This window comes from Microcaecilia unicolor, chromosome 6, assembly GCF_901765095.1.
Source record: "Microcaecilia unicolor chromosome 6, aMicUni1.1, whole genome shotgun sequence".
Classification (NCBI taxonomy): domain Eukaryota; kingdom Metazoa; phylum Chordata; class Amphibia; order Gymnophiona; family Siphonopidae; genus Microcaecilia; species Microcaecilia unicolor.
Window position 1 is genome coordinate 218,224,414 of NC_044036.1, and position 13,980 is coordinate 218,238,393.

The 13,980-nt window shown below is 47.9% G+C and overlaps 1 protein-coding gene across 1 annotated transcript in view; it reads right to left on the reverse strand.

The window, feature by feature from the left end:
• The window catches only part of ANAPC2 (anaphase promoting complex subunit 2), a 492,733-nt gene that overhangs the window by 310,164 nt on the left and 168,589 nt on the right, over nucleotides 1-13,980 (reverse strand). The window lies entirely within an intron of this gene.

The window sequence follows — 13,980 nt, forward strand, 5'->3', positions numbered from 1 at the left end:
GAAAGGCACAGAGGTTTCTATTACCCAAGAGAATGATGCAGTATGACAGCATGGAGCTTCTTGCCTCAGGTTTGGATACCACTACAAACAAGTTGCTTGCATTTTTAAAGCCACTCCTAGAAGTCAAACCTAGCCCTCCAAAGGTCATCTAGAAGAACACCTTTCATTGACTGCAATGAGGTTAATCATCACTAGGGATATTCAACCAATAAGATTCCCCAGCAACAGACACATTAATTGAAAAACTGAAAAAGATTCTTCAGCACTGATGAATGTGAAATATTTGAAAACTTTATCAAAATGCTGACTCAGAGATCCCTTTATCCAGTCATGTTCGCCTCCTGATCCCTCTCATATAAACTTGCAGGTGACAATGTTTTCACAAAGTAAGAGGTACTTCACCCACAGCACCTCTAAATATGTACAACAGGCAAAGCTGGGTTGTATACATGCAGCTGTCTGACTTTCAATTTCATCTAAAAATGCATGAAAACTACACAGGGGGGAAGAAATAGATATCGCAAGTATATGTGTTGCTTATCGGGTTGGGAGAGGGAACAGGGGGACCTACCCACAATTAAAAATGGAAACAGGATTTAAGATGGGAGTTGGATATGAAGCATTAGAAAGAGTTGAGTGACCAATTGACGCATAGAGCAATAGCATGTCATGTGGTGGAAAATGCATACAAGATACTGATGAAATGGAATTATACACCGGAGCATTTCCAACATATGTATAGATTGGATCAGGGACTGTGTTGGCGGTTATGTGGAGAAAAGGAGACATTTAAACACATCTGGTGGAATTGTGAAGTCATAAAACCCTACTGGTCTCAAGCTATAAGTATGCTGGGAGAGCTGATGGAATATACACTGGACTTGGACATGAAGGTTGCTCTATTAAACAAGGCAGTAGAGACCCTCACAAGTGCCTATAAGCAGCTTCTGATAGACTTGGCAATAGCTAGAAAGACTATGGTGGAGTACTAGAGAATGGCTGCAGTGCCTCCTGTGCAGAGGGTTAGAGAGAGACTCCAGCAATATTGCTAGATGAATAAATTGACTGCTTTGAAGAACAATACTGGATGTACTTTCAATAAGGTGTGAGCTCGCTTCAAAGAATGGGAAGTAGGGCAGGGAGAGAATACCTCATCTTGATAAGGTGGATGATCAAGAGGATGGGGATATTCAAAAGGTGTCATAAGAAGAGATTCAATGGATTGGATCTTGGGGGGAGGGGTAAGAGTTGAAGGAGGGGAGGGGGATGTTGGATTTGTTTTCTTATTTCTGTATTTGAAAAGTTATAGAGTTTAAAAAAATAAAAAAGTGTCAAGGGATCCAAATTGGAAGGACTTGAAACATACATAAACGCGGAAAAACATTCATGTGGGTAACTGCAATTCGGCCAAACCAGGAAAGTAGAAGTATATTCCACCTCTCCTGATCCCAGTAAATATCATTAGCTAAATCTACTTCTCTCTTTCCTGCTGTCCTCCATTCCTGTGGTCCAACATCTCTCCTTTTTTCTTCCATTTCTCTATTCCATTGTCCAACATATCTCCCTCCCTCTCTTCTACCCTCACATCCATTATCACTCTCTTTCTTCCCACCCTCACTCGCCTCTGCCTCCCAGGTCCAACATTTCCCTTCCTCCCATTGTCCAGCATCTCTCTCTCTCTTCCCCATCCCCCAGTGCACGGTCCAGCATCTCTCACTCCATTCTACTCACCCCACCCCTGCAGTTCGGTATCTCCACTTATCCCTCAAACCCCCCCTCCCCAATACACCTTAAATGTGATCTTCTAGAGGTCTGTAGCAGTAGCAGCAATACACGTAGGTTGCCTACGTCCTGCTCTAGAATCAACTCCTCTAATCCATCCTGCCCACAAAGAAACAGGAAGTAGGATCAGAGGGGGCAGGACGGATTAGAGGGAAAGCTCTGATGCAGGAAGTGTATGTGTACCACTGCCAGGGATCTCTACAAGAACAGGTTTAAGGTAGACTGAGAGGAGGGGATTGAGAGAGAGAGAGAGAAAATGATGCCAAACCGCAAATGGAGGGAGGGGAGTGGAATAAGAGATGCCAGGTTGTGTTATGGATGTTGGGGGAGGGGGGTGGAGGATGGGAATGGAAGAGATGATGGGAGTGGAAGAGATGCTGGAAGGAGACCGACCGAGAGATCATGTAGGAAATGCTGTAGGGTGATTAATTTTACTAACCACTATTGTTACTTCCCATTACATAGCTTCCCACTATCCCAGAATCTGTGGGATAGTTGTGTCCATCAACCAGCAGGTGGAGATAGAGAACTGAAAACTGAGTTGAGACATATTTCTCGTGGCATCCAGTCCAGCTCCTCAGTATTTTCTATCTCTAACAGGTGGATCGACACACTTTTCAGCTTCTGGTTCCGAGCACTTTGCTCCTGATCCAGTTGGTCAACTGGTCCCCAGCTGAGTTTTGCAGCACAACCTTAAAAAAAAATAAAAAGAGAGAGAAGGAAAGAGATTTTCTGGAGAGCGCAGGACAGGGTATCAGTCCTGAGTCTCTCTCATCTGTGATAAGACTTGTGGAGACTGTGAGCTGGGGGGGGGGGGGGGGGGGGGGGGGGGGAAGCAGCCAACAGTGGTAAGTCTCACAAAAGTTTGACTCAAAGCCGCTTGGAGGGCTTGGTGCAAGGAAGGAATCCTAACTCATCACTTGGGAAAAGTTGTGCTGTACTGGTGACAATCAGGATAAATGTCAACTCCAGTTGTGGGACCCGCTGGTGTTGGGGCATTGCAATGTGTGCAAGTCAGGAATCCCACAGGACACTAAGGAAACAGTCAGCAGCAGCATATCTTTGGATTTGGTGCAGCATCCAAATATACCAGGGTATTAGTGCTCTCCAGTAGGGCTTGTGGGCAGTTTGATGCAGGAGAGTATGAGAATGGAGGCAATTTGTCAGGGCCAACTTGCAATGAGGAGAAGCTGATCACAGGCAGAGCACTGCCACCATTTTACAGCCTCAGGGCCAGAAAAGAGCATTCTGCTGCATCTGGATCTTTTTTTTTCTCCGGAGTTATATTGCCCTTACACCAGGCCTATTTACTGAAGCAGGGATAGTCAGATTGCTACAATGTGCTTCAGTTTCTCACTCCACTGCCTCTCAGGCTCCTAAGACCTTAGACCTCCAGGAGTGAGCAGTTGAGGCTATCTCTGCTTCTCCCTCTTTATTTGATGTGGCCACAGTCTATTCAGAGGAGCCATTTTTGAAGGAGCTGTTAAGAGAAGGGACAGCTCCCTTCCGAGGAGGGGAATTATCTGAAAGTACTGAAGTTGTTTCAGAAAGCACAGGCGCTGCTTTATATTGAGAAGTCATCTGCTTCGGCATCAGGAGTTCCATCTTCGTCCATTATCAGGGTTCTTAGAGGTCCTTCTAAGGCTTTCCCAATGCATACAGACATTTAGGACCTGATTACAACGGAATAGGTCTCACCGGACAAGGGTCTGAGCATGAGAAGAGCCATGGCTTGCCTCTACCTACTAGTTTCAGAGGAGAAAGATAAATTGCAGCTTCCTTCCTAGGGTGAAATCCCTGGTTATGGCAGTGACTAAGAAGACCACCTTGCTGGTGAAAGGGGGCATTGCACAAAAAGATCTGCAGGATAGGAGTCTAGAAGGCTCACGGAAACAAGCCTTTGAAGTGACAAATGTGCAGCTCGATTCTGTAAGTGTGCAGCTCGATCATGGCAACTGCATGCCTATAGTGGCGCTATAACACCCAGCTGGAAGCGGGATTGGCCTACGTGACAGATGGTATTTATGACATGTCACAGCCCACATGGATGTCATGGCACATCAACAACTCTGGTTGTGGTACTGGGCAGCGGATTCAGTGTAACATTTAAACTACCTTTTGAGGGCGAGTGGCTATTTGGAGAAGATCTCAATAACTTGGTGACAGAACTGGGGGAAACTAAGCCATAGCAGTTGCCAGAAGATAAGCTGAAAGCCTCTAGTCATCCATCTTCGGGGGGGGGGGGCTCTTGATTTCTACACAACAGTAGTGGTCTGGACATCAGTAATATGGTCAGAAGTCCCACTTTCAGGCATGCCCATCTTCCTTTCGTGAGGACAGGAAGTCCTTCTCTCAGTCAGCCAGAACGCCCAATGCATCCAGAGGTTCGCAATGATGCGAGGCTGGTCCTCTCTTCTCTTCCTCAGGTGGAAAGGCATCTTCTGGAGTTTCAGAAAGAGTGGGCCAAAATCATGTCAGACCAGTGGGTTCTGGATATTCTCCCAAAAGGTTACAAGATAGAGTTCTCCAGCGTGGTTGCTTCTTTCTTCTAGCAATCTCTTTGTCAAAGGGGAATCAAGGTGGTCGAGGTTCAGGCCACAGTAGATTTCTTGATGGCGCTCCAGGCCATTGTTACAGTTCTCCAGGCTGAACAAGAACAAGGCAGGCACTCTGTCTACTTCATTGTCCTACAGAAAGAAGGCACCATTCGTCCGGTCTTAGATCTCAAAAGGTTTAAACCACTGACTCCAAGTGTCCCACTTTCGTATGGAGACACTAGGAGAAGTCATAGCCTCGGTTCAAGCGGGAGAATTTCTCACCACACCCTTGATCTCAAGGAGGAGTACTTGCATATATCCATGTGGCCTCCACATCAGAGGTTTCTACGTTTTGAAGTTGGTCCACCACTTCCAGTTCAGGGCTTTGCCCTTCAGTATCACCATGGTTCCAAGAACATTTGCCAAGGTTATGGTGGTAGTGGTATCCTTCCTTTGGCACCAGGGAACTAGAGTTCACCTATATCTCAATGACTGACTCACATATGCATCATCATATTCGGACAGCATGTCAGTGACGGACAAAGTTGTACGTCTTCTACAGTCATTGGGTTGGGTGATCAATTTTGAGAACAGCAGACTATCTCCATCGCAGACGCTAGAATGTCTAAGCATTCTATTCAACACAGCATGAGAGAGGATCTTCCTCATGGAGCGCAGAAGGTCAAAGCTGGTTCAACAGATACATCTCCTCCTCAGTCAAAGTATTGCACCAGGGTCGAATAATTCTCACTGCCCTGGACTGGACGCAAAGGCAGTGTTATGCAGACCAGATTCGACTTCTGGACGGGGGTCCTCTCCGTCTTCCACAGGTACGTGGCCTACAGAAGCAAGGTCCGGTGCTCATGAAGGATCTGTGCCCCTTTGGTCTTAGCTTTGCCACTGAAAGGGTTCAGTTGAGACAAAAAGGTTAATCTGATTTTGTCACTGCTACCTTGCTTGAATCGGAAACACTATACAAACTATAGGGTATGGAAGATGTTCAAGGACTGATGTTCTGAGCATGTGACTCACATATGCATCATCATATTCGGACAGCATGTCAGTGACGGACAAAGTTGTCCGTCTTCTGCAGTCATTGGGTTGGGTGATCAATTTCGAGAACAGCAGACTATCTCTATCGCAGACGCTAGAATGTCTAAGCATTCTATTCGACACAGCATGAGAGAGGATCTTCCTCATGAAGCGCAGAAGGTCAAAGCTGGTTCAACAGATACATCTCCTCCTCAGTCAAAGTATTGCACCAGGGTCGAATAATTCTCACTGCCCTGGACTGGACGCAAAGGCAGTGTTATGCAGACCAGATTCGACTTCTGGACGGGGGTCCTCTCCGTCTTCCACAGGTACATGGCCTACAGAAGCAAGGTCCGGTGCTCATGAAGGATCTGTGCCCCTTTGGTCTTAGCTTAGCCACTGAAAGGGTTCAGTTGAGACAAAAAGGTTAATCTGATTTTGTCACTGCTACCTTGCTTCAGAATCGGAAACACTATACAAACTATAGGGTATGGAAGATGTTCAAGGACTGATGTTCTGAGCATGGACTATCTCCCTTCTCTGCTCAGATTACGCACATCTTAGCATTTCTGCAAGTAGGTCTTCAAAAAGGCATTCAGCTCTCTGAAAGTTCAGGTTGCAGTTCTGGCCTGTTTCAGGGGCCGACTACTGAAGACATCTCTTGTAGCTCGCCCAGATATTGTTTGATTCTTGCAAGAAGCAGGCCGCTTGCAACCTCCCTTTCGTACTCCATGTCCAGAGTAGAACCTTAATGTCGTCCTTAGGGTTCTTCAGAAGCCTCCTTCTGAGCCACTCCAGAAGGCCTCCCTGAAAGATCTTACGATAAAGACATTGTTCTTGGTGGCTGTTGCATCGGCACGTAGGGTTTCAACGCTTTGGGCTCTCTCATCAGGATCTCTGTCTTCGCTTTTCAGAGGCAGAGGTCTCCCTGTACACGGGTCCTTCCTTTCTTCTGAAAGTGGTATCAGCATTTCATCTCAACCAATCTGTGGAGCGTCCATCCTTTTGCTGAGAGGATGAAGAGGCTCAGTATTCTTCCTTGAAGTTTCTCAATGTGCGTAGAGTCCTCTAGGTTAGTCTTTTTAGGTGATTTGAATCTTCCCTTGGAACATGATACTGATTCAAGGGTTATGGGCTTTAAATTATTTTTAGTTTCTTGTAATTTGAAGTTGTTTCTCAAGATGTCACTCATGAAAAGGGGCATTCCTTAGATCTTATATTATTATCCAGTTAATATGATAACTGATGTTGAATTGTCAACCATTCCACGGTCTGACCATTTCAAAGCTAATTTTAATTTACATATTCATTTAGCATCTGTTACTAATATGCATCATCAAAGTTCCATCATCAAGGTTCAATCGAGGGGAAAAATTGATGCAAGTTTGTTTTGGCCTTTAGTTTTAAAGCATATTAATAAGGTTCAGACAGATCCAACTGCATTGAAATAAACCTGGGAAGCAGGAGGAAGTGACGTCACCGACAGCAATGGTCGCTTGAAAAACAAGCTCCAGTTCCCCTTCAGTTTTAAGCATATCTATAGCCCACTAAATAACATCATAAGTGGCATCTCAGCTGGAGAAGCGTTAGAAGGGCTAGAGGAATTGATTAATCTATAATCGGAAGATGAACCAGCAACCCGACTTATCCCAATTCGGGTTCTCAAACACAACCGCGGACCGCATGGCGAGCCCTATGTCGGAGGCCTCGCAACCAACTCGGCACTCCGAAAGCTCATCCCCAAAAGACCTGTTTGGGACAAATGTGGAAATGGATCGCACGGAGGTACTGCCTCTCTCTGAGTTTAAAGAGTGGCTGCAAGAAATCAGGGGAGATCTTAAAGCAGTCCGCGCCGACCTGGCGTCCTTGGGGGCGGATTTACGCGGTGAGATCCGAGAGTTGGGAGCAAGGATGGAAGAAGCGGAAAACCGTATGGATGAACATGCGGAAGAAATGAGTGTGATGAATATGCGATTTTCTGCAACGCAAATGGATCTCCAGAAGCTTACCGAGAAAATTGAGGACCTCGAAAATCGAAGCCGTCGACGGAATCTGAGGTTCAGAGGATTGCCTGAGGTGCCATTATACCAAGATTGTGAGGCAACGATAAAGCAGCTGGTTGGCTCGCTGCTTACTGAGACAGGAATGGTGATTGATTCAGCTGCGATTATATTGGAACGTTCTCATAGAACATTAGGCCCCGCAAGAGGCAATCTTCCAGGATTTCAAACTTAAGGAACAGGTGGTGCAAGCGGCTCGCAAAGCCCACAATTTCAAATGGGACTCTTATGCCATTGAAATTTATCAGGATCTAGCCTCTGCCACTTTGAAACACAGGGCTGCATTGAAGCCGGTCACTTTAAAGCTCCAAGAAATAGGGATTAAATATCGATGGAGATACCCGTTTGCCCTAGCTTTTTACAAAGATGGCCGCATGTACCAAGTTAAGTCTATAGAAGAAGCTTGGGAGGTTCTACCTGACGGAAATGTGAAGGAACCTTCAGCAGCCCCGAGTACTTCCAGAATGTCCTCCTCAGCAGGGCGTCCACAATGGCAGCGGGTCGAGAAGGGCCATAAGCGCTTGCAGCGCCAAAAATCTGATGGCCAACTCACATGACTGGAGCAAGTGTAATTTCTATTCTATTCAACAAAAGCTAAATATTTGGTTTGAGATTGATATGTTTGGCAGTAGTTGACTGTATAGCTGTAAGGTTGGGAATAATATATTCCGCAAGATGGGATTTATTATCATAGGGGCGAGGGGGGAATCGGGAGAAAGTTACAATTCCTCCACCTTGAGACCTCTCTGCAATTGTTATAGAGAGGATTATGATGTTAGAGGGGGGATTGGGGGGAGGGGATGGGGGGACAAAATGTTAAAGAATGCATACATAATCATAAAGCATATAAGCTTAGTGTCTTAGTGAAGAAAGGAACTGGGGGGAAGCAAAGAGGCCTGAGAGGACCTGGGCGAGAGGTATGGTATCCTGTTTACTATATTTTAATTTGTGCACAGATGTCTAGCATAACTTTGATAAGTCTGAATGCAAGGGGCCTTAATATTCCAGCTGCTATTTAGGGAGTTGGGGCGTTTGAAAGCAGATATAGCCTTCATTCCGGAAATGCATTTAAAGCCTGCCCATGAATCACTTTGCAAACATTATAAGTATCCCTATCAATATTTTGCATCAAACAAAGATGGTGCTAAAACTAGGGGGGTCCTAATTGCTCTCAATGAGTCCCATCCTTGGAGTATAGATAAAATCATTAGAGATAAAGAAGGGAGATATCTACTGATGGCCATCTCTCTAGGGGTTATAAAATATACTCTGCACAATATCTATGGACCTAATGCTGACCATGGAGACTTTTTCCGCCAGCTAGACCAAGTAATATTGAAACAAAGTAGGTCTACTGCTAATTGGTGGAGATTTTAATCTAACTCTTAATCCTTATTTGGATAATTCCACAAACAAAGTGTTATATGCAAAAAGAGATCGTGAACTCTTTCGTGCGTTTCTGGAGAGATGGCAGCTATCAGATTTTTGGAGACAAACTAATCCAAGCGGGTGGGAGTATACATGCTTCTCGCAGGTTCATCAATCTTTTTCACACATTGACCATTGGTTGGGAGATGTGGAGCTTGGGCATGCGATTCTGGAACATCAAATTATACGCCGCACATGGTCAGACCATAGCCCTGTAGTCCTGAAATTGAATCTCCCGGTATGGACAAGAGATTGGCCTGAGTGGCGTTTAGATGATTCTATCCTATCAGAGGTGCCAAATGTTTTCCAAATAGAAGCCCACATTAAGGAATATATTAAGTTTAATGATAATAATGAGGTTTCTATGGGTGTTGTATGGGATGGGCTGAAGGTGGTATTACGTTGCCATTTTATAGCTTTGAAAACTCAAATGCAGCGAGAACATAGGAAAGTAGAGGATGTTTTGAGGAAAAGATTACTAGAAGTAGAGAGAAAGCTTTATGGGACGGCCCCGCAGCATTCACCGTCGTTATCTCAACAGCTACATAAAATAAACATGAATTACATGAGTTACAGCTAGCTGATATCGCTGAGCAGTTGCAGCGAGCTCGGCAGTGCCAGTTTGAATTTGGCAATAAATCGAGCAAGCTCCTAGCTCACAAGCTAAAGAAACAAGTCTCACAAAATCATATCTCTAGCCTTAAAACCGAGGATGGTAGAATAACATCAGATCAATTGCACATACAAAGTCGGTTTCAACAGTTTTATAAACATCTCTATACTCCTCCTACTACTACTACTATTGAGCATTTCTATAGCGCTACAAGGCGTACGCAGCGCTGCACAAACATAGAAGAAAGACAGTCCCTGCTCAAAGAGCTTACAATCTAATAGACAAAAAATAAAGTAAGCAAATCAAATCAATTAACGTGTACAGGAAGGAGGAGAGGAGGGTAGGTGGAGGCGAGTGGTTACAAGTGGTTACGAGTCAAAAGCAATGTTAAAGAGGTGGGCTTTCAGTCTAGATTTAAAGGTGGCCAAGGATGGGGCAAGACGTATGGGCTCAGGAAGTTTATTCCAGGTCTAGGGTGCAGCAAGACAGAAGGCGCGAAGTCTGGAGTTGGCAGTAGTGGAGAAGGGAACAGATAAGAAGGATTTATCCATGGAGCGGAGTGCATGGAAAGGGGTGTAGGGAAGGATGAGTGTGGAGAGATACTGCGGAGCAGCAGAGTGAGTACATTTATAGGTTAGTAGAAGAAGTTTGAACAGGATGCGAAAACGGATAGGGAGCCAGTGAAGCGACTTGAGGAGAGGGGTAGTATGAGTAAAGCGACCCTGGTGGAAGACGAGACGGGCAGCAGAGTTTTGAATCGACTGGAGAGGGGAGAGGTGACTAAGTGGGAGGCCAGCAAGGTAAAATTATGTATCATACCTGATAATTTTCTTTCCATTAATCATAGCTGATCAATCCATAGACTGGTGGGTTGTGTCCATCTACCAGCAGGTGGAGATAGAGAGCAAACTTTTGCCTCCCTATATGTGGTCATGTGCTGCCGGAAACTCCTCAGTATGTCGATATCAAAGCTCCATCCGCAGGACTCAGCACTTAGAGAATTACACCCACGAAGGGACACTCTGCCCAGCTCACCACCGCCGAAACGGGGGAGGGGAATTAACCCAGCTCATCCCCACACAAGTGGGGGAGGGGAATCCGTCCAGCTCATCCCCGCGGAGCGGGGGAGGGACACCACACCCGCCGATGCGGGGGGATCTGGCTTATCCTGCAACCGCAACCGCGGGAGGAGCTGACTGACCCTAACACCGCCGAAGCGGGAGGGGTACAAAGCTGCCCTACAGCCGCACGAAGCGGGAGGGAGTGCCGGCAGAATTTATGTCTCAATCCAGCCCCGTAAAACGGAGGGGAGAGGAATGCAGCAGCTCACTGTAACACAAAGTCGTCTCAACTCTTGAAGAATCCAAGTGAAAGAAGAACTTGAACACGAAGTCCTCCTGAAGTAACTGAAGGCTAAACTTGAACCTAAAATTCAACCAGAATATAAACAGTACAGATATCTGGGAGGGGCTATGGATTGATCAGCTATGATTAATGGAAAGAAAATTATCAGGTATGATACATAATTTTACCTTCCATATCATCAAGCTGATCAATCCATAGACTGGTGGGATGTACCGAAGCAGTACTCACCCAGGGCGGGACATAGAAATCCCTGACCTCAACACTGAAGCTCCAAACCGGGCCTCCGCCCGTGCAGCCACAGTCAAACGGTAATGCTTGGAGAATGTATGAGCCGAAGCCCACGTTGCCGCCTTGCATATCTCTTCCAAGGAGACGGATCCGGCCTCTGCCATCGAGGCCGCCTGAGCTCTCGTGGAGTGAGCCTTCAGCTGGATAGGCGGCACCTTCCCCGCGGCCACATAAGCCGCTGCAATGGCTTCCTGGACCCATCTTGCCACTGTAGGCTTAGCAGCCTGCAGACCCTTACGAGGACCTGCAAACAGGACAAACAGATGATCCGATTTCCGGAAATCATTGGTCACTTCCAAGTATCTGATGATGACTCGTCTCACATCCAGATATTCAAGAGCGGAGTACTCCTCTGGGTAGTCCTCCCTACGAAAGGAAGGGAGACAGAGCTGCTGATTCACATGGAAGCGAGAACCAATCTTGGGCAGGAAGGAAGGCACTGTGCGAATAGTCACTCCTGCCTCAGTGCACTGCAGAAAAGGCTCTCGACATGAGAGCGCCTGGAGCTCGGAAACTCTTCTGTCTGAAGTGATAGCCACCAAAAAGACTGCTTTCAACGTCAGGTCTTTCAGAGATGCCCTCGACAAGGGTTCCAAAGGCGGCTTCTGCAATGCTCTTAGCACCAGGTTGAGATTCCACGCAGGCACCACTGAGTGCAGAGGAGGGCGCAGGTGATTAACTCCCTTGAGAAAGCGCACCACATCTGGCTGCGAAGCCAGGGAAGCACCCTTCAGGCGGCCCCTGAAGCAAGCCAGAGCCGCTACCTGGACTTTAAGGGAACTGAGCGACAGGCCTTTCTCCAGACCTTCTTGCAGGAACGCCAACACTGAAGAAATTGGAGCAGTGAAGGGAGAAAGTGAGCCTGCTTCACACCATGCTGCAAAGATACGCCAAACCCTGGCGTAAGCAGTAGAAGTAGAGCGCTTCCTCGCTCTCAGCATAGTGGCGATGACCTTGTCTGAGAAGCCCTTCTTCCTCAGACGCTGCCGCTCAATAGCCAGGCCGTAAGACCAAAGGGAGAGGGATCCTCCATCACCACGGGACCCTGATGTAACAGGCCCTGCTCCACTGACAGCCGCAGAGGATCGTCGACTGAGAGCCTGAACAAGTCCGCATACCAGGGACGTCTGGGCCAATCCGGACCCACCAGGATTACCCTGCCGGGATGCTTTGCCACCCGGTCTAGCACCCTGCCCAACATGGGCCAGGGCGGGAACACATAGAGGAGCTCTTGTGTCGGCCACTGTTGGAGAAGAGCATCTACTCCCAGGGATCGAGGGTCCCGTCCTCTGCTGAAAAAGCGCGGCACTTGGCCATTGGCCGATGACGCCATCAGATCTAGGCTCGGCTGGCCCCAGCGCTTCGTGATGTCCAAGAACGCCTGAGCAGATAGTTGCCACTCTCCGGGCTCCAAGGTATGGCGACTGAGAAAGTCCGCCTTGACATTCATGACTCCGGCAATGTGGGCCGCTGAAAGCTGCTCCAGGTTCGCTTCCGCCCACTGGCAAAGACTCATAGCCTCCTTGGCTACAGGGGTGCTCTGGTACCTCCCTGGCGGTTGATATAGGCCACAGCCGTGGCATTGTCCGACAGGACCCGTACAGGCTTCAACACGAGTACCGGGATGAACTCCAATAACACCAAGCGAATGGCTCTGAGTTCCAGGAGGTTGATAGACCACTTGCCTCTGCAGGAGACTAGAGCCCCTGCGCTGTCCTTCCCAAGCAGTGGGCTCCCCAGCCCATCAAAGAGGCGTCTGTCGTGACGACAATCCACTCCGGGGTCACCAGAGGCAATCCTGCAGACAACTTGTCTGTCTGCGTCCACCAGCTCAGCGCCTTGCGCACTGCTGGGTCCACGGGAAGGCGCACAGCATAATCCTCCGACATCGGAGTCCAGAACAGCAGCAGAGATAGCTGTAGTGGTCTCATATGAGCCCTGGCCCAGGGCACTACTTCCATCGTGGCCGTCATAGAGCCCAACAGCTGCACGTAGTCCCAAGCCCGAATAGGAGAGGCTACTAGGAACTAGTCCACCTGAGCCTGAAGCTTGACAATTCGATTGTCTGGCAGGAACACTCTGCCCACTTGGGTGTCGAATCGAACTCCCAGATACACCAGGGACTGAGTCGGGCGCAGCTGGCTCTTCTTCCAGTTGATGATCCATCCCAGGGAGCTCACAAGAGCAACTACCCGGTCCATAGCTTTGCCGCACTCTGCATAAGAGGGGGCTCGGATCAACCAGTCGTCCAGATAAGGATGGACTTGTACTCCTTCCTTTAGCAGGAAGGCCGCTATGACCCCATTACTTTGGAAAAGGTCCGCGGAGCAGTAGCCAACCCGAAAGGGAGGGCTCTGAACTGGAAGTGTCGTCTCAGGACTGTAAAACGCAGAAAGCGTTGGAGAGGAGGCCAGATGGGAATATGCAGGTACGCTTCCTTGATGTCCAAGGAAGCCAAGAACTCTCCTGCCTTCACTGCCGCTATAACAGAGCGGAGAGTCTCCATGCGAAAGTGCCTCACTTTCCAGGCCCGATTGACCCCTTTGAGGTCGAGGATAGGCCGGACAGAACCTCCTTTCTTTGGAACCACAAAGTAAATGGAGTAACGTCCCTTGCCAATCTGATTTTTTGGCACCGGAACGACCGCACCCAGGCGGATCAGGTTGTCCAAGGTCTGCTGTACTACCACAGCTTGACCGGAGACTTGCAGGGAGAGAGTACAAACCCGTCTCTTAAGGGTTGGCAGAACTCTAGCTTGTAGCCGTCTCTGATGACTTCCAGCACCCACGCGTCTGAAGTTATAGTGGTCCACTCGCCCAGAAACGAGGACAGCCGTCCTCCAATCTGCACTGGGGCGTGGACCAAGGCCCCGTCA